Source organism: Spea bombifrons, chromosome 4 (assembly GCF_027358695.1).
Source record: "Spea bombifrons isolate aSpeBom1 chromosome 4, aSpeBom1.2.pri, whole genome shotgun sequence".
Classification (NCBI taxonomy): Eukaryota; Metazoa; Chordata; class Amphibia; order Anura; family Pelobatidae; genus Spea; species Spea bombifrons.
The window spans coordinates 110,358,373-110,375,658 of record NC_071090.1 but is presented as its reverse complement, the minus strand read 5'-3'; the positions used below and the strand labels follow the sequence as shown (position 1 = coordinate 110,375,658).

Below are 17,286 nucleotides of genomic sequence, written 5' to 3'. Positions count from 1 at the left end.
ACCATGCCAAATGAGAGAGACTCCTTGAAGATTGTAAAATTCCTTGTTCCAATATTAATCTCTCAGGATTAAAACTTGAAATCAGATGCGCAGACTTTTCAACTTGTTAGAAAAGCTCGCGGGACCATTCGGACCAACTTCTCTGCTCCTCTCCATGTAAACATTTCTCCTCATCTTTGCTGTACTTTATTAAAAACGTTCCCTGACCGGGAATCGAACCCGGGCCGCGGCGGTGAGAGCGCCGAATCCTAGCCACTAGACCACCAGGGAATCGCTGTCGGTTGGTTTAGGAACCATGAACTCTCCCAGCAGTTCTTAACCGCGGTCAGTGCTTCATTAAGCCGTGTTAACGTCTACTAATGAAAATATTGGAGAAAATATATTCCTGCACATTATCCCTTAAAAAAATCTTTCAAATAAAACTTGAAAGCTTAAAGGGAAGTGCTCCAGGTGAGGCTTGAACTCACAACCTCGGCATCGCTCAACAAATACTGCCTTATAAGTACCGCGCGCTAACCGATTGCGCCACTGGAGCTTCGTGCTGGTGTCAGCTTACACTCGGTTTTCTTGTTTTCTCACTTGCAACCTTAACGCTCCTCTGTGGCACAGCGAAAATTGATGAAAAGGCTTCTTGCACATTAAGAAAGGTAGCTTGACCAAAGTTCGCTTGAAGCCTTTTCAGTCCACAAGCCAATTGTCTGTTTTTTCTTTCAAAATAGGCGTGTGGAAAGCTTTGTGATTCCCATGCAAGCTTGTAGAGCCATGCTTAAAGGGGTGGTTTTGGGACATGGATTTCGAGTGGAATTGATTCCTGGCGTAAAAAAAAACCTTGCCTACCGGCAGATGTCTTGCCAATGGCGTTACACTGGGCCGAAACGGTCACTTGCTCGATTGAGAGCACCCCAGATGGGACTTGAACCCACAAACCCTGGCTTAGGAGGCCAGTGCCTTATCCATTAGGCCACTGGGGCATGTGGTAGCAGCACTGGCTGGTTTTGGTGGCTGCAAACTAGGTTCAGAGAGCCCTCATTATGACTCTAGTTTGTTGCCCGACATACGAGATCGACTGATCGCTCTGGGCTAAAACAGTCAATTAGAAAAAAAAACAACCAAGCAAACACTACTTTTGGAATGTCTTTTGAAAAGAGCCCCAAAAATTGGACGTTCCTCTGGAAAATCACCTCTTTGGCACCTGCTTGATTTGCCTGGTTGACTTCTACTGGGAGTGCTACTGAGCATGTGCAAGACGTTTGCATACTAAGACTTCCTGGTTTTCAATAGACGCTTCAAGGTGAGCACGTCAAGGAGGCGCAGGTCTCATTTTCAATGTCCAATAACCAAAGAACGCATGCAGCAAATACGTTTGGAGTCCAGGCAAAACGGACCCTAACGTGCACTAAAATATCAATCTGCAATTTGGGGGACTGGACTGAAGGACTCTTGTTTTCTCCCAGACTGAGCTTCCAATTGTGCTTCCTGTCACGGTGTCATAACTTGCACTCTGACAACAGTGCAAACACCACTCTTGTGATGCTCTTTTCAACTTCCTGTCCCAAGCCTGGAACCAGATGTGCAGCCTTCTCAAATTGTTATAAAAGCTTGCGGGGCCATTCGGACCAACTTCTCTGCTCCTCTTTATGTAAACATTTCTCCTCATCTTTGTTGTGCTTTATTAAAAACCTTCCCTGACCGGGAATCGAACCCGGGCCGCGGCGGTGAGAGCGCCGAATCCTAGCCACTAGACCACCAGGGAATCGCTGTCGGTTGGTTTAGGAACCATGAACTCTCCCAGCAGTTCTTAACCGCGGTCAGTGCTTCATTAAGCCGTGTTAACGTCTACTAATGAAAATATTGGAGAAAATATATTCCTGCACATTATCCCTTAAAAAAATCTTTCAAATAAAACTTGAAAGCTTAAAGGGAAGTGCTCCAGGTGAGGCTTGAACTCACAACCTCGGCATCGCTCAACAAATACTGCCTTATAAGTACCGCGCGCTAACCGATTGCGCCACTGGAGCTTCGTGCTGGTGTCAGCTTACACTCGGTTTTCTTGTTTTCTCACTTGCAACCTTAACGCTCCTCTGTGGCACAGCGAAAATTGATGAAAAGGCTTCTTGCACATTAAGAAAGGTAGCTTGACCAAAGTTCGCTTGAAGCCTTTTCAGTCCACAAGCCAATTGTCTGTTTTTTCTTTCAAAATAGGCGTGTGGAAAGCTTTGTGATTCCCATGCAAGCTTGTAGAGCCATGCTTAAAGGGGTGGTTTTGGGACATGGATTTCGAGTGGAATTGATTCCTGGCGTAAAAAAAAACCTTGCCTACCGGCAGATGTCTTGCCAATGGCGTTACACTGGGCCGAAACGGTCACTTGCTCGATTGAGAGCACCCCAGATGGGACTCGAACCCACAATCCCTGGCTTAGGAGGCCAGTGCCTTATCCATTAGGCCACTGGGGCATGTGGTAGCAGCACTGGCTGGTTTTGGTGGCTGCAAACTAGGTTCAGAGAGCCCTCATTATGACTCTAGTTTGTTGCCCGACATACGAGATCGACTGATCGCTCTGGGCTAAAACAGTCAATTAGGAAAAAAAACAACCAAGCAAACACTACTTTTGGAATGTCTTTTGAAAAGAGCCCAAAAAATTGGACGTTCCTCTGGAAAATCACCTCTTTGGCACCTGCTTGATTTGCCTGGTTGACTTCTACTGGGAGTGCTACTGAGCATGTGCAAGACGTTTGCATACTAAGACTTCCTGGTTTTCAATAGACGCTTCAAGGTGAGCACGTCAAGGAGGCGCAGGTCTCATTTTCAAAGTCCAATAACCAAAGAACGCATGCAGCAAATACGTTTGGAGTCCAGGCAAAACGGACCCTAACGTGCACTAAAATATCAATCTGCAATTTGGGGGACTGGACTGAAGGACTCTTGTTTTCTCCCAGACTGAGCTTCCAATTGTGCTTCCTGTCACGGTGTCATAACTTGCACTCTGACAACAGTGCAAACACCACTCTTGTGATGCTCTTTTCAACTTCCTGTCCCAAGCCTGGAACCAGATGTGCAGCCTTCTCAAATTGTTATAAAAGCTTGCGGGGCCATTCGGACCAACTTCTCTGCTCCTCTTTATGTAAACATTTCTCCTCATCTTTGTTGTGCTTTATTAAAAACCTTCCCTGACCGGGAATCGAACCCGGGCCGCGGCGGTGAGAGCGCCGAATCCTAGCCACTAGACCACCAGGGAATCGCTGGCGAGTGCTCTGAAGCCATGAGCTCTCCCAGCAGTTCTTAACCGCGATCAGTCCTTCATTGAGCCGTGTTCACGTCTACTACTGATAAGGTGGGAGACAATATATCCTTGCACATTATCCCTTAAAAATCTTTCAAATAACTTCCACACCACAGATGTTGAGGCTCACTAAGTCTTTCATCCAGTGGCGGGGATTTTGGTCTCGTTTTAAAGATTAGCACCATTTATGCTTTTTGCCAAACTTTTGGCACCATGCCAAATGAGAGAGACTCCTTGAAGATTGTAAAATTCCTTGTTCCAATATTAATCTCTCAGGATTAAAACTTGAAATCAGATGCGCAGACTTTTCAACTTGTTAGAAAAGCTCGCGGGACCATTCGGACCAACTTCTCTGCTCCTCTCCATGTAAACATTTCTCCTCATCTTTGCTGTACTTTATTAAAAACGTTCCCTGACCGGGAATCGAACCCGGGCCGCGGCGGTGAGAGCGCCGAATCCTAGCCACTAGACCACCAGGGAATCGCTGGCGAGTGCTCTGAAGTCATGAGCTCTCCCAGCAGTTCTTAACCACGATCAGTCCTTCATTGAGCCGTGTTCACGTCTACTACTGATAAGGTGGGAGACAATATATCCTTGCACATTATCCCTTAAAAATCTTTCAAATAACTTCCACACCACAGATGTTGAGGCTCACTAAGTCTTTCATCCAGTGGCGGGGATTTTGGTCTCGTTTTAAAGATTAGCACCATTTATGCTTTTTGCCAAACTTTTGGCACCATGCCAAATGAGAGAGACTCCTTGAAGATTGTAAAATTCCTTGTTCCAATATTAATCTCTCAGGATTAAAACTTGAAATCAGATGCGCAGACTTTTCAACTTGTTAGAAAAGCTCGCGGGACCATTCGGACCAACTTCTCTGCTCCTCTCCATGTAAACATTTCTCCTCATCTTTGCTGTACTTTATTAAAAACGTTCCCTGACCGGGAATCGAACCCGGGCCGCGGCGGTGAGAGCGCCGAATCCTAGCCACTAGACCACCAGGGAATCGCTGTCGGTTGGTTTAGGAACCATGAACTCTCCCAGCAGTTCTTAACCGCGGTCAGTGCTTCATTAAGCCGTGTTAACGTCTACTAATGAAAATATTGGAGAAAATATATTCCTGCACATTATCCCTTAAAAAAATCTTTCAAATAAAACTTGAAAGCTTAAAGGGAAGAGCTCCAGGTGAGGCTTGAACTCACAACCTCGGCATTGCTCAACAAATACTGCCTTATAAGTACCGCGCGCTAACCGATTGCGCCACTGGAGCTTCGTGCTGGTGTCAGCTTACACTCGGTTTTCTTGTTTTCTCACTTGCAACCTTAACGCTCCTCTGTGGCACAGCGAAAATTGATGAAAAGGCTTCTTGCACATTAAGAAAGGTAGCTTGACCAAAGTTCGCTTGAAGCCTTTTCAGTCCACAAGCCAATTGTCTGTTTTTTCTTTCAAAATAGGCGTGTGGAAAGCTTTGTGATTCCCATGCAAGCTTGTAGAGCCATGCTTAAAGGGGTGGTTTTGGGACATGGATTTCGAGTGGAATTGATTCCTGGCGTAAAAAAAAACCTTGCCTACCGGCAGATGTCTTGCCAATGGCGTTACACTGGGCCGAAACGGTCACTTGCTCGATTGAGAGCACCCCAGATGGGACTCGAACCCACAATCCCTGGCTTAGGAGGCCAGTGCCTTATCCATTAGGCCACTGGGGCATGTGGTAGCAGCACTGGCTGGTTTTGGTGGCTGCAAACTAGGTTCAGAGAGCCCTCATTATGACTCTAGTTTGTTGCCCGACATACGAGATCGACTGATCGCTCTGGGCTAAAACAGTCAATTAGAAAAAAAAACAACCAAGCAAACACTACTTTTGGAATGTCTTTTGAAAAGAGCCCCAAAAATTGGACGTTCCTCTGGAAAATCACCTCTTTGGCACCTGCTTGATTTGCCTGGTTGACTTCTACTGGGAGTGCTACTGAGCATGTGCAAGACGTTTGCATACTAAGACTTCCTGGTTTTCAATAGACGCTTCAAGGTGAGCACGTCAAGGAGGCGCAGGTCTCATTTTCAAAGTCCAATAACCAAAGAACGCATGCAGCAAATACGTTTGGAGTCCAGGCAAAACGGACCCTAACGTGCACTAAAATATCAATCTGCAATTTGGGGGACTGGACTGAAGGACTCTTGTTTTCTCCCAGACTGAGCTTCCAATTGTGCTTCCTGTCACGGTGTCATAACTTGCACTCTGACAACAGTGCAAACACCACTCTTGTGATGCTCTTTTCAAATTCCTGTCCCAAGCCTGGAACCAGATGTGCAGCCTTCTCAAATTGTTATAAAAGCTTGCGGGGCCATTCGGACCAACTTCTCTGCTCCTCTTTATGTAAACATTTCTCCTCATCTTTGTTGTGCTTTATTAAAAACCTTCCCTGCCCGGGAATCGAACCCGGGCCGCGGCGGTGAGAGCGCCGAATCCTAGCCACTAGACCACCAGGGAATCGCTGGCGAGTGCTCTGAAGCCATGAGCTCTCCCAGCAGTTCTTAACCGCGATCAGTCCTTCATTGAGCCGTGTTCACGTCTACTACTGATAAGGTGGGAGACAATATATCCTTGCACATTATCCCTTAAAAATCTTTCAAATAACTTCCACACCACAGATGTTGAGGCTCACTAAGTCTTTCATCCAGTGGCGGGGATTTTGGTCTCGTTTTAAAGATTAGCACCATTTATGCTTTTTGCCAAACTTTTGGCACCATGCCAAATGAGAGAGACTCCTTGAAGATTGTAAAATTCCTTGTTCCAATATTAATCTCTCAGGATTAAAACTTGAAATCAGATGCGCAGACTTTTCAACTTGTTAGAAAAGCTCGCGGGACCATTCGGACCAACTTCTCTGCTCCTCTCCATGTAAACATTTCTCCTCATCTTTGCTGTACTTTATTAAAAACGTTCCCTGACCGGGAATCGAACCCGGGCCGCGGCGGTGAGAGCGCCGAATCCTAGCCACTAGACCACCAGGGAATCGCTGTCGGTTGGTTTAGGAACCATGAACTCTCCCAGCAGTTCTTAACCGCGGTCAGTGCTTCATTAAGCCGTGTTAACGTCTACTAATGAAAATATTGGAGAAAATATATTCCTGCACATTATCCCTTAAAAAAATCTTTCAAATAAAACTTGAAAGCTTAAAGGGAAGTGCTCCAGGTGAGGCTTGAACTCACAACCTCGGCATCGCTCAACAAATACTGCCTTATAAGTACCGCGCGCTAACCGATTGCGCCACTGGAGCTTTGTGCTGGTGTCAGCTTACACTCGGTTTTCTTGTTTTCTCACTTGCAACCTTAACGCTCCTCTGTGGCACAGCGAAAATTGATGAAAAGGCTTCTTGCACATTAAGAAAGGTAGCTTGACCAAAGTTCGCTTGAAGCCTTTTCAGTCCACAAGCCAATTGTCTGTTTTTTCTTTCAAAATAGGCGTGTGGAAAGCTTTGTGATTCCCATGCAAGCTTGTAGAGCCATGCTTAAAGGGGTGGTTTTGGGACATGGATTTCGAGTGGAATTGATTCCTGGCGTAAAAAAAAACCTTGCCTACCGGCAGATGTCTTGCCAATGGCGTTACACTGGGCCGAAACGGTCACTTGCTCGATTGAGAGCACCCCAGATGGGACTTGAACCCACAATCCCTGGCTTAGGAGGCCAGTGCCTTATCCATTAGGCCACTGGGGCATGTGGTAGCAGCACTGGCTGGTTTTGGTGGCTGCAAACTAGGTTCAGAGAGCCCTCATTATGACTCTAGTTTGTTGCCCGACATACGAGATCGACTGATCGCTCTGGGCTAAAACAGTCAATTAGAAAAAAAAACAACCAAGCAAACACTACTTTTGGAATGTCTTTTGAAAAGAGCCCCAAAAATTGGACGTTCCTCTGGAAAATCACCTCTTTGGCACCTGCTTGATTTGCCTGGTTGACTTCTACTGGGAGTGCTACTGAGCATGTGCAAGACGTTTGCATACTAAGACTTCCTGGTTTTCAATAGACGCTTCAAGGTGAGCACGTCAAGGAGGCGCAGGTCTCATTTTCAAAGTCCAATAACCAAAGAACGCATGCAGCAAATACGTTTGGAGTCCAGGCAAAACGGACCCTAACGTGCACTAAAATATCAATCTGCAATTTGGGGGACTGGACTGAAGGACTCTTGTTTTCTCCCAGACTGAGCTTCCAATTGTGCTTCCTGTCACGGTGTCATAACTTGCACTCTGACAACAGTGCAAACACCACTCTTGTGATGCTCTTTTCAACTTCCTGTCCCAAGCCTGGAACCAGATGTGCAGCCTTCTCAAATTGTTATAAAAGCTTGCGGGGCCATTCGGACCAACTTCTCTGCTCCTCTTTATGTAAACATTTCTCCTCATCTTTGTTGTGCTTTATTAAAAACCTTCCCGACCGGGAATCGAACCCGGGCCGCGGCGGTGAGAGCGCCGAATCCTAGCCACTAGACCACCAGGGAATCGCTGGCGAGTGCTCTGAAGCCATGAGCCCTCCCAGCAGTTCTTAACCGCGATCAGTCCTTCATTGAGCCGTGTTCACGTCTACTACTGATAAGGTGGGAGACAATATATCCTTGCACATTATCCCTTAAAAATCTTTCAAATAACTTCCACACCACAGATGTTGAGGCTCACTAAGTCTTTCATCCAGTGGCGGGGATTTTGGTCTCGTTTTAAAGATTAGCACCATTTATGCTTTTTGCCAAACTTTTGGCACCATGCCAAATGAGAGAGACTCCTTGAAGATTGTAAAATTCCTTGTTCCAATATTAATCTCTCAGGATTAAAACTTGAAATCAGATGCGCAGACTTTTCAACTTGTTAGAAAAGCTCGCGGGACCATTCGGACCAACTTCTCTGCTCCTCTCCATGTAAACATTTCTCCTCATCTTTGCTGTACTTTATTAAAAACGTTCCCTGACCGGGAATCGAACCCGGGCCGCGGCGGTGAGAGCGCCGAATCCTAGCCACTAGACCACCAGGGAATCGCTGTCGGTTGGTTTAGGAACCATGAACTCTCCCAGCAGTTCTTAACCGCGGTCAGTGCTTCATTAAGCCGTGTTAACGTCTACTAATGAAAATATTGGAGAAAATATATTCCTGCACATTATCCCTTAAAAAAATCTTTCAAATAAAACTTGAAAGCTTAAAGGGAAGTGCTCCAGGTGAGGCTTGAACTCACAACCTCGGCATTGCTCAACAAATACTGCCTTATAAGTACCGCGCGCTAACCGATTGCGCCACTGGAGCTTCGTGCTGGTGTCAGCTTACACTCGGTTTTCTTGTTTTCTCACTTGCAACCTTAACGCTCCTCTGTGGCACAGCGAAAATTGATGAAAAGGCTTCTTGCACATTAAGAAAGGTAGCTTGACCAAAGTTCGCTTGAAGCCTTTTCAGTCCACAAGCCAATTGTCTGTTTTTTCTTTCAAAATAGGCGTGTGGAAAGCTTTGTGATTCCCATGCAAGCTTGTAGAGCCATGCTTAAAGGGGTGGTTTTGGGACATGGATTTCGAGTGGAATTGATTCCTGGCGTAAAAAAAAACCTTGCCTACCGGCAGATGTCTTACCAATAGCGTTACACTGGGCTGAAACGGTCACTTGCTCGATTGAGAGCACCCCAGATGGGACTCGAACCCACAATCCCTGGCTTAGGAGGCCAGTGCCTTATCCATTAGGCCACTGGGGCATGTGGTGGCAGCACTGGCTGGTTTTGGTGGCTGCAAACTAGGTTCAGAGAGCCCTCATTATGACTCTAGTTTGTTGCCCGACATACGAGATCGACTGATCGCTCTGGGCTAAAACAGTCAATTAGAAAAAAAAACAACCAAGCAAACACTACTTTTGGAATGTCTTTTGAAAAGAGCCCCAAAAATTGGACGTTCCTCTGGAAAATCACCTCTTTGGCACCTGCTTGATTTGCCTGGTTGACTTCTACTGGGAGTGCTACTGAGCATGTGCAAGACGTTTGCATACTAAGACTTCCTGGTTTTCAATAGACGCTTCAAGGTGAGCACGTCAAGGAGGCGCAGGTCTCATTTTCAAAGTCCAATAACCAAAGAACGCATGCAGCAAATACGTTTGGAGTCCAGGCAAAACGGACCCTAACGTGCACTAAAATATCAATCTGCAATTTGGGGGACTGGACTGAAGGACTCTTGTTTTCTCCCAGACTGAGCTTCCAATTGTGCTTCCTGTCACGGTGTCATAACTTGCACTCTGACAACAGTGCAAACACCACTCTTGTGATGCTCTTTTCAACTTCCTGTCCCAAGCCTGGAACCAGATGTGCAGCCTTCTCAAATTGTTATAAAAGCTTGCGGGGCCATTCGGACCAACTTCTCTGCTCCTCTTTATGTAAACATTTCTCCTCATCTTTGTTGTGCTTTATTAAAAACCTTCCCTGACCGGGAATCGAACCCGGGCCGCGGCGGTGAGAGCGCCGAATCCTAGCCACTAGACCACCAGGGAATCGCTGGCGAGTGCTCTGAAGCCATGAGCTCTCCCAGCAGTTCTTAACCGCGATCAGTCCTTCATTGAGCCGTGTTCACGTCTACTACTGATAAGGTGGGAGACAATATATCCTTGCACATTATCCCTTAAAAATCTTTCAAATAACTTCCACACCACAGATGTTGAGGCTCACTAAGTCTTTCATCCAGTGGCGGGGATTTTGGTCTCGTTTTAAAGATTAGCACCATTTATGCTTTTTGCCAAACTTTTGGCACCATGCCAAATGAGAGAGACTCCTTGAAGATTGTAAAATTCCTTGTTCCAATATTAATCTCTCAGGATTAAAACTTGAAATCAGATGCGCAGACTTTTCAACTTGTTAGAAAAGCTCGCGGGACCATTCGGACCAACTTCTCTGCTCCTCTCCATGTAAACATTTCTCCTCATCTTTGCTGTACTTTATTAAAAACGTTCCCTGACCGGGAATCGAACCCGGGCCGCGGCGGTGAGAGCGCCGAATCCTAGCCACTAGACCACCAGGGAATCATTGGCGAGTGCTCTGAAGTCATGAGCTCTCCCAGCAGTTCTTAACCACGATCAGTCCTTCATTGAGCCGTGTTCACGTCTACTACTGATAAGGTGGGAGACAATATATCCTTGCACATTATCCCTTAAAAATCTTTCAAATAACTTCCACACCACAGATGTTGAGGCTCACTAAGTCTTTCATCCAGTGGCGGGGATTTTGGTCTCGTTTTAAAGATTAGCACCATTTATGCTTTTTGCCAAACTTTTGGCACCATGCCAAATGAGAGAGACTCCTTGAAGATTGTAAAATTCCTTGTTCCAATATTAATCTCTCAGGATTAAAACTTGAAATCAGATGCGCAGACTTTTCAACTTGTTAGAAAAGCTCGCGGGACCATTCGGACCATCTTCTCTGCTCCTCTCCATGTAAACATTTCTCCTCATCTTTGCTGTACTTTATTAAAAGCGTTCCCTGACCGGGAATCGAACCCGGGCCGCGGCGGTGAGAGCGCCGAATACTAGCCACTAGACCACCAGGGAATCGCTGTTGGTTGGTTTGGAACCATGAACTCTCCCAGCAGTTCTTAACCGCGGTCAGTGCTTCATTAAGCCGTGTTAACGTCTACTAATGAAAATATTGGAGAAAATATATTCCTGCACATTATCCCTTAAAAAAATCTTTCAAATAAAACTTGAAAGCTTAAAGGGAAGTGCTCCAGGTGAGGCTTGAACTCACAACCTCGGCATTGCTCAACAAATACTGCCTTATAAGTACCGCGGGCTAACCGATTGCGCCACTGGAGCTTTGTGCTGGTGTCAGCTTACACTCGGTTTTCTTGTTTTCTCACTTGCAACCTTAACGCTCCTCTGTGGCACAGCGAAAATTGATGAAAAGGCTTCTTGCACATTAAGAAAGGTAGCTTGACCAAAGTTCGCTTGAAGCCTTTTCAGTCCACAAGCCAATTGTCTGTTTTTTCTTTCAAAATAGGCGTGTGGAAAGCTTTGTGATTCCCATGCAAGCTTGTAGAGCCATGCTTAAAGGGGTGGTTTTGGGACATGGATTTCGAGTGGAATTGATTCCTGGCTTAAAAAAAAACCTTGCCTACCGGCAGATGTCTTGCCAATGGCGTTACACTGGGCCGAAACGGTCACTTGCTCGATTGAGAGCACCCCAGATGGGACTTGAACCCACAATCCCTGGCTTAGGAGGCCAGTGCCTTATCCATTAGGCCACTGGGGCATGTGGTAGCAGCACTGGCTGGTTTTGGTGGCTGCAAACTAGGTTCAGAGAGCCCTCATTATGACTCTAGTTTGTTGCCCGACATACGAGATCGACTGATCGCTCTGGGCTAAAACAGTCAATTAGAAAAAAAAACAACCAAGCAAACACTACTTTTGGAATGTCTTTTGAAAAGAGCCCCAAAAATTGGACGTTCCTCTGGAAAATCACCTCTTTGGCACCTGCTTGATTTGCCTGGTTGACTTCTACTGGGAGTGCTACTGAGCATGTGCAAGACGTTTGCATACTAAGACTTCCTGGTTTTCAATAGACGCTTCAAGGTGAGCACGTCAAGGAGGCGCAGGTCTCATTTTCAAAGTCCAATAACCAAAGAACGCATGCAGCAAATACGTTTGGAGTCCAGGCAAAACGGACCCTAACGTGCACTAAAATATCAATCTGCAATTTGGGGGACTGGACTGAAGGACTCTTGTTTTCTCCCAGACTGAGCTTCCAATTGTGCTTCCTGTCACGGTGTCATAACTTGCACTCTGACAACAGTGCAAACACCACTCTTGTGATGCTCTTTTCAACTTCCTGTCCCAAGCCTGGAACCAGATGTGCAGCCTTCTCAAATTGTTATAAAAGCTTGCGGGGCCATTCGGACCAACTTCTCTGCTCCTCTTTATGTAAACATTTCTCCTCATCTTTGTTGTGCTTTATTAAAAACCTTCCCTGACCGGGAATCGAACCCGGGCCGCGGCGGTGAGAGCGCCGAATCCTAGCCACTAGACCACCAGGGAATCGCTGGCGAGTGCTCTGAAGCCATGAGCTCTCCCAGCAGTTCTTAACCGCGATCAGTCCTTCATTGAGCCGTGTTCACGTCTACTACTGATAAGGTGGGAGACAATATATCCTTGCACATTATCCCTTAAAAATCTTTCAAATAACTTCCACACCACAGATGTTGAGGCTCACTAAGTCTTTCATCCAGTGGCGGGGATTTTGGTCTCGTTTTAAAGATTAGCACCATTTATGCTTTTTGCCAAACTTTTGGCACCATGCCAAATGAGAGAGACTCCTTGAAGATTGTAAAATTCCTTGTTCCAATATTAATCTCTCAGGATTAAAACTTGAAATCAGATGCGCAGACTTTTCAACTTGTTAGAAAAGCTCGCGGGACCATTCGGACCAACTTCTCTGCTCCTCTCCATGTAAACATTTCTCCTCATCTTTGCTGTACTTTATTAAAAACGTTCCCTGACCGGGAATCGAACCCGGGCCGCGGCGGTGAGAGCGCCGAATCCTAGCCACTAGACCACCAGGGAATCATTGGCGAGTGCTCTGAAGTCATGAGCTCTCCCAGCAGTTCTTAACCACGATCAGTCCTTCATTGAGCCGTGTTAACGTCTACTAATGAAAATATTGGAGAAAATATATTCCTGCACATTATCCCTTAAAAAAATCTTTCAAATAAAACTTGAAAGCTTAAAGGGAAGTGCTCCAGGTGAGGCTTGAACTCACAACCTCGGCATTGCTCAACAAATACTGCCTTATAAGTACCGCGCGCTAACCGATTGCGCCACTGGAGCTTTGTGCTGGTGTCAGCTTACACTCGGTTTTCTTGTTTTCTCACTTGCAACCTTAACGCTCCTCTGTGGCACAGCGAAAATTGATGAAAAGGCTTCTTGCACATTAAGAAAGGTAGCTTGACCAAAGTTCGCTTGAAGCCTTTTCAGTCCACAAGCCAATTGTCTGTTTTTTCTTTCAAAATAGGCGTGTGGAAAGCTTTGTGATTCCCATGCAAGCTTGTAGAGCCATGCTTAAAGGGGTGGTTTTGGGACATGGATTTCGAGTGGAATTGATTCCTGGCTTAAAAAAAAACCTTGCCTACCGGCAGATGTCTTGCCAATGGCGTTACACTGGGCCGAAACGGTCACTTGCTCGATTGAGAGCACCCCAGATGGGACTTGAACCCACAATCCCTGGCTTAGGAGGCCAGTGCCTTATCCATTAGGCCACTGGGGCATGTGGTAGCAGCACTGTCTGGTTTTGGTGGCTGCAAACTAGGTTCAGAGAGCCCTCATTATGACTCTAGTTTGTTGCCCGACATACGAGATCGACTGATCGCTCTGGGCTAAAACAGTCAATTAGAAAAAAAAACAACCAAGCAAACACTACTTTTGGAATGTCTTTTGAAAAGAGCCCCAAAAATTGGACGTTCCTCTGGAAAATCACCTCTTTGGCACCTGCTTGATTTGCCTGGTTGACTTCTACTGGGAGTGCTACTGAGCATGTGCAAGACGTTTGCATACTAAGACTTCCTGGTTTTCAATAGACGCTTCAAGGTGAGCACGTCAAGGAGGCGCAGGTCTCATTTTCAAAGTCCAATAACCAAAGAACGCATGCAGCAAATACGTTTGGAGTCCAGGCAAAACGGACCCTAACGTGCACTAAAATATCAATCTGCAATTTGGGGGACTGGACTGAAGGACTCTTGTTTTCTCCCAGACTGAGCTTCCAATTGTGCTTCCTGTCACGGTGTCATAACTTGCACTCTGACAACAGTGCAAACACCACTCTTGTGATGCTCTTTTCAACTTCCTGTCCCAAGCCTGGAACCAGATGTGCAGCCTTCTCAAATTGTTATAAAAGCTTGCGGGGCCATTCGGACCAACTTCTCTGCTCCTCTTTATGTAAACATTTCTCCTCATCTTTGTTGTGCTTTATTAAAAACCTTCCCTGACCGGGAATCGAACCCGGGCCACGGCGGTGAGAGCGCCGAATCCTAGCCACTAGACCACCAGGGAATCGCTGGCGAGTGCTCTGAAGCCATGAGCTCTCCCAGCAGTTCTTAACCGCGATCAGTCCTTCATTGAGCCGTGTTCACGTCTACTACTGATAAGGTGGGAGACAATATATCCTTGCACATTATCCCTTAAAAATCTTTCAAATAACTTCCACACCACAGATGTTGAGGCTCACTAAGTCTTTCATCCAGTGGCGGGGATTTTGGTCTCGTTTTAAAGATTAGCACCATTTATGCTTTTTGCCAAACTTTTGGCACCATGCCAAATGAGAGAGACTCCTTGAAGATTGTAAAATTCCTTGTTCCAATATTAATCTCTCAGGATTAAAACTTGAAATCAGATGCGCAGACTTTTCAACTTGTTAGAAAAGCTCGCGGGACCATTCGGACCAACTTCTCTGCTCCTCTCCATGTAAACATTTCTCCTCATCTTTGCTGGACTTTATTAAAAACGTTCCGTGACCGGGAATCGAACCCGGGCCGCGGCGGTGAGAGCGCCGAATCCTAGCCACTAGACCACCAGGGAATCGCTGTCGGTTGGTTTAGGAACCATGAACTCTCCCAGCAGTTCTTAACCGCGGTCAGTGCTTCATTAAGCCGTGTTAACGTCTACTAATGAAAATATTGGAGAAAATATATTCCTGCACATTATCCCTTAAAAAAATCTTTCAAATAAAACTTGAAAGCTTAAAGGGAAGTGCTCCAGGTGAGGATTGAACTCACAACCTCGGCATTGCTCAACAAATACTGCCTTATAAGTACCGCGCGCTAACCGATTGCGCCACTGGAGCTTTGTGCTGGTGTCAGCTTACACTCGGTTTTCTTGTTTTCTCACTTGCAACCTTAACGCTCCTCTGTGGCACAGCGAAAATTGATGAAAAGGCTTCTTGCACATTAAGAAAGGTAGCTTGACCAAAGTTCGCTTGAAGCCTTTTCAGTCCACAAGCCAATTGTCTGTTTTTTCTTTCAAAATAGGCGTGTGGAAAGCTTTGTGATTCCCATGCAAGCTTGTAGAGCCATGCTTAAAGGGGTGGTTTTGGGACATGGATTTCGAGTGGAATTGATTCCTGGCTTAAAAAAAAACCTTGCCTACCGGCAGATGTCTTGCCAATGGCGTTACACTGGGCCGAAACGGTCACTTGCTCGATTGAGAGCACCCCAGATGGGACTTGAACCCACAATCCCTGGCTTAGGAGGCCAGTGCCTTATCCATTAGGCCACTGGGGCATGTGGTAGCAGCACTGGCTGGTTTTGGTGGCTGCAAACTAGGTTCAGAGAGCCCTCATTATGACTCTAGTTTGTTGCCCGACATACGAGATCGACTGATCGCTCTGGGCTAAAACAGTCAATTAGAAAAAAAAACAACCAAGCAAACACTACTTTTGGAATGTCTTTTGAAAAGAGCCCCAAAAATTGGACGTTCCTCTGGAAAATCACCTCTTTGGCACCTGCTTGATTTGCCTGGTTGACTTCTACTGGGAGTGCTACTGAGCATGTGCAAGACGTTTGCATACTAAGACTTCCTGGTTTTCAATAGACGCTTCAAGGTGAGCACGTCAAGGAGGCGCAGGTCTCATTTTCAAAGTCCAATAACCAAAGAACGCATGCAGCAAATACGTTTGGAGTCCAGGCAAAACGGACCCTAACGTGCACTAAAATATCAATCTGCAATTTGGGGGACTGGACTGAAGGACTCTTGTTTTCTCCCAGACTGAGCTTCCAATTGTGCTTCCTGTCACGGTGTCATAACTTGCACTCTGACAACAGTGCAAACACCACTCTTGTGATGCTCTTTTCAACTTCCTGTCCCAAGCCTGGAACCAGATGTGCAGCCTTCTCAAATTGTTATAAAAGCTTGCGGGGCCATTCGGACCAACTTCTCTGCTCCTCTTTATGTAAACATTTCTCCTCATCTTTGTTGTGCTTTATTAAAAACCTTCCCTGACCGGGAATCGAACCCGGGCCGCGGCGGTGAGAGCGCCGAATCCTAGCCACTAGACCACCAGGGAATCGCTGGCGAGTGCTCTGAAGCCATGAGCTCTCCCAGCAGTTCTTAACCGCGATCAGTCCTTCATTGAGCCGTGTTCACGTCTACTACTGATAAGGTGGGAGACAATATATCCTTGCACATTATCCCTTAAAAATCTTTCAAATAACTTCCACACCACAGATGTTGAGGCTCACTAAGTCTTTCATCCAGTGGCGGGGATTTTGGTCTCGTTTTAAAGATTAGCACCATTTATGCTTTTTGCCAAACTTTTGGCACCATGCCAAATGAGAGAGACTCCTTGAAGATTGTAAAATTCCTTGTTCCAATATTAATCTCTCAGGATTAAAACTTGAAATCAGATGCGCAGACTTTTCAACTTGTTAGAAAAGCTCGCGGGACCATTCGGACCAACTTCTCTGCTCCTCTCCATGTAAACATTTCTCCTCATCTTTGCTGTACTTTATTAAAAACGTTCCCTGACCGGGAATCGAACCCGGGCCGCGGCGGTGAGAGCGCCGAATCCTAGCCACTAGACCACCAGGGAATCGCTGTCGGTTGGTTTAGGAACCATGAACTCTCCCAGCAGTTCTTAACCGCGGTCAGTGCTTCATTAAGCCGTGTTAACGTCTACTAATGAAAATATTGGAGAAAATATATTCCTGCACATTATCCCTTAAAAAATCTTTCAAATAAAACTTGAAAGCTTAAAGGGAAGTGCTCCAGGTGAGGCTTGAACTCACAACCTCGGCATTGCTCAACAAATACTGCCTTATAAGTACCGCGCGCTAACCGATTGCGCCACTGGAGCTTCGTGCTGGTGTCAGCTTACACTCGGTTTTCTTGTTTTCTCACTTGCAACCTTAACGCTCCTCTGTGGCACAGCGAAAATTGATGAAAAGGCTTCTTGCACATTAAGAAAGGTAGCTTGACCAAAGTTCGCTTGAAGCCTTTTCAGTCCACAAGCCAATTGTCTG

At 46.1% G+C, this 17,286-nt stretch overlaps 31 non-coding genes across 31 annotated transcripts; all 31 read right to left on the bottom strand.

The window, feature by feature from the left end:
- Positions 1-198: 198 nt before the first annotated feature.
- On the bottom strand, positions 199-270 carry TRNAE-CUC (transfer RNA glutamic acid (anticodon CUC)). Its single transcript has one exon. It is a non-coding gene; the product is annotated as a tRNA-Glu (tRNA).
- A 172-nt stretch (positions 271-442) lies between these two features.
- On the bottom strand, positions 443-535 carry TRNAI-UAU (transfer RNA isoleucine (anticodon UAU)). Its single transcript is given in 2 exon segments — positions 443-478; positions 498-535. It is a non-coding gene; the product is annotated as a tRNA-Ile (tRNA).
- Positions 536-898: 363 nt separating this feature from the next.
- On the bottom strand, positions 899-971 carry TRNAR-CCU (transfer RNA arginine (anticodon CCU)). Its single transcript has one exon. It is a non-coding gene; the product is annotated as a tRNA-Arg (tRNA).
- A 710-nt stretch (positions 972-1,681) lies between these two features.
- On the bottom strand, positions 1,682-1,753 carry TRNAE-CUC (transfer RNA glutamic acid (anticodon CUC)). Its single transcript has one exon. It is a non-coding gene; the product is annotated as a tRNA-Glu (tRNA).
- A 172-nt stretch (positions 1,754-1,925) lies between these two features.
- Positions 1,926-2,018, bottom strand: TRNAI-UAU (transfer RNA isoleucine (anticodon UAU)). The gene is given in 2 exon segments: positions 1,926-1,961; positions 1,981-2,018. It is a non-coding gene; the product is annotated as a tRNA-Ile (tRNA).
- Positions 2,019-2,381: 363 nt separating this feature from the next.
- TRNAR-CCU (transfer RNA arginine (anticodon CCU)) lies at positions 2,382-2,454 on the bottom strand. The gene has a single exon. It is a non-coding gene; the product is annotated as a tRNA-Arg (tRNA).
- A 710-nt stretch (positions 2,455-3,164) lies between these two features.
- Positions 3,165-3,236, bottom strand: TRNAE-CUC (transfer RNA glutamic acid (anticodon CUC)). Its single transcript has one exon. It is a non-coding gene; the product is annotated as a tRNA-Glu (tRNA).
- A 453-nt stretch (positions 3,237-3,689) lies between these two features.
- TRNAE-CUC (transfer RNA glutamic acid (anticodon CUC)) lies at positions 3,690-3,761 on the bottom strand. Its single transcript has one exon. It is a non-coding gene; the product is annotated as a tRNA-Glu (tRNA).
- A 453-nt stretch (positions 3,762-4,214) lies between these two features.
- Positions 4,215-4,286, bottom strand: TRNAE-CUC (transfer RNA glutamic acid (anticodon CUC)). Its single transcript has one exon. It is a non-coding gene; the product is annotated as a tRNA-Glu (tRNA).
- A 172-nt stretch (positions 4,287-4,458) lies between these two features.
- TRNAI-UAU (transfer RNA isoleucine (anticodon UAU)) lies at positions 4,459-4,551 on the bottom strand. The gene is given in 2 exon segments: positions 4,459-4,494; positions 4,514-4,551. It is a non-coding gene; the product is annotated as a tRNA-Ile (tRNA).
- Positions 4,552-4,914: 363 nt separating this feature from the next.
- On the bottom strand, positions 4,915-4,987 carry TRNAR-CCU (transfer RNA arginine (anticodon CCU)). The gene has a single exon. It is a non-coding gene; the product is annotated as a tRNA-Arg (tRNA).
- A 1,235-nt stretch (positions 4,988-6,222) lies between these two features.
- Positions 6,223-6,294, bottom strand: TRNAE-CUC (transfer RNA glutamic acid (anticodon CUC)). The gene has a single exon. It is a non-coding gene; the product is annotated as a tRNA-Glu (tRNA).
- A 172-nt stretch (positions 6,295-6,466) lies between these two features.
- On the bottom strand, positions 6,467-6,559 carry TRNAI-UAU (transfer RNA isoleucine (anticodon UAU)). The gene is given in 2 exon segments: positions 6,467-6,502; positions 6,522-6,559. It is a non-coding gene; the product is annotated as a tRNA-Ile (tRNA).
- A 363-nt stretch (positions 6,560-6,922) lies between these two features.
- On the bottom strand, positions 6,923-6,995 carry TRNAR-CCU (transfer RNA arginine (anticodon CCU)). The gene has a single exon. It is a non-coding gene; the product is annotated as a tRNA-Arg (tRNA).
- Positions 6,996-8,229: 1,234 nt separating this feature from the next.
- On the bottom strand, positions 8,230-8,301 carry TRNAE-CUC (transfer RNA glutamic acid (anticodon CUC)). The gene has a single exon. It is a non-coding gene; the product is annotated as a tRNA-Glu (tRNA).
- Positions 8,302-8,473: 172 nt separating this feature from the next.
- On the bottom strand, positions 8,474-8,566 carry TRNAI-UAU (transfer RNA isoleucine (anticodon UAU)). Its single transcript is given in 2 exon segments — positions 8,474-8,509; positions 8,529-8,566. It is a non-coding gene; the product is annotated as a tRNA-Ile (tRNA).
- Positions 8,567-8,929: 363 nt separating this feature from the next.
- TRNAR-CCU (transfer RNA arginine (anticodon CCU)) lies at positions 8,930-9,002 on the bottom strand. Its single transcript has one exon. It is a non-coding gene; the product is annotated as a tRNA-Arg (tRNA).
- A 710-nt stretch (positions 9,003-9,712) lies between these two features.
- Positions 9,713-9,784, bottom strand: TRNAE-CUC (transfer RNA glutamic acid (anticodon CUC)). The gene has a single exon. It is a non-coding gene; the product is annotated as a tRNA-Glu (tRNA).
- Positions 9,785-10,237: 453 nt separating this feature from the next.
- Positions 10,238-10,309, bottom strand: TRNAE-CUC (transfer RNA glutamic acid (anticodon CUC)). Its single transcript has one exon. It is a non-coding gene; the product is annotated as a tRNA-Glu (tRNA).
- Positions 10,310-11,005: 696 nt separating this feature from the next.
- On the bottom strand, positions 11,006-11,098 carry TRNAI-UAU (transfer RNA isoleucine (anticodon UAU)). The gene is given in 2 exon segments: positions 11,006-11,041; positions 11,061-11,098. It is a non-coding gene; the product is annotated as a tRNA-Ile (tRNA).
- A 363-nt stretch (positions 11,099-11,461) lies between these two features.
- TRNAR-CCU (transfer RNA arginine (anticodon CCU)) lies at positions 11,462-11,534 on the bottom strand. Its single transcript has one exon. It is a non-coding gene; the product is annotated as a tRNA-Arg (tRNA).
- Positions 11,535-12,244: 710 nt separating this feature from the next.
- Positions 12,245-12,316, bottom strand: TRNAE-CUC (transfer RNA glutamic acid (anticodon CUC)). The gene has a single exon. It is a non-coding gene; the product is annotated as a tRNA-Glu (tRNA).
- Positions 12,317-12,769: 453 nt separating this feature from the next.
- Positions 12,770-12,841, bottom strand: TRNAE-CUC (transfer RNA glutamic acid (anticodon CUC)). Its single transcript has one exon. It is a non-coding gene; the product is annotated as a tRNA-Glu (tRNA).
- A 171-nt stretch (positions 12,842-13,012) lies between these two features.
- Positions 13,013-13,105, bottom strand: TRNAI-UAU (transfer RNA isoleucine (anticodon UAU)). Its single transcript is given in 2 exon segments — positions 13,013-13,048; positions 13,068-13,105. It is a non-coding gene; the product is annotated as a tRNA-Ile (tRNA).
- Positions 13,106-13,468: 363 nt separating this feature from the next.
- Positions 13,469-13,541, bottom strand: TRNAR-CCU (transfer RNA arginine (anticodon CCU)). Its single transcript has one exon. It is a non-coding gene; the product is annotated as a tRNA-Arg (tRNA).
- Positions 13,542-14,251: 710 nt separating this feature from the next.
- Positions 14,252-14,323, bottom strand: TRNAE-CUC (transfer RNA glutamic acid (anticodon CUC)). Its single transcript has one exon. It is a non-coding gene; the product is annotated as a tRNA-Glu (tRNA).
- Positions 14,324-15,020: 697 nt separating this feature from the next.
- On the bottom strand, positions 15,021-15,113 carry TRNAI-UAU (transfer RNA isoleucine (anticodon UAU)). Its single transcript is given in 2 exon segments — positions 15,021-15,056; positions 15,076-15,113. It is a non-coding gene; the product is annotated as a tRNA-Ile (tRNA).
- A 363-nt stretch (positions 15,114-15,476) lies between these two features.
- TRNAR-CCU (transfer RNA arginine (anticodon CCU)) lies at positions 15,477-15,549 on the bottom strand. Its single transcript has one exon. It is a non-coding gene; the product is annotated as a tRNA-Arg (tRNA).
- Positions 15,550-16,259: 710 nt separating this feature from the next.
- TRNAE-CUC (transfer RNA glutamic acid (anticodon CUC)) lies at positions 16,260-16,331 on the bottom strand. The gene has a single exon. It is a non-coding gene; the product is annotated as a tRNA-Glu (tRNA).
- A 453-nt stretch (positions 16,332-16,784) lies between these two features.
- TRNAE-CUC (transfer RNA glutamic acid (anticodon CUC)) lies at positions 16,785-16,856 on the bottom strand. Its single transcript has one exon. It is a non-coding gene; the product is annotated as a tRNA-Glu (tRNA).
- Positions 16,857-17,027: 171 nt separating this feature from the next.
- On the bottom strand, positions 17,028-17,120 carry TRNAI-UAU (transfer RNA isoleucine (anticodon UAU)). The gene is given in 2 exon segments: positions 17,028-17,063; positions 17,083-17,120. It is a non-coding gene; the product is annotated as a tRNA-Ile (tRNA).
- Positions 17,121-17,286: the final 166 nt, after the last annotated feature.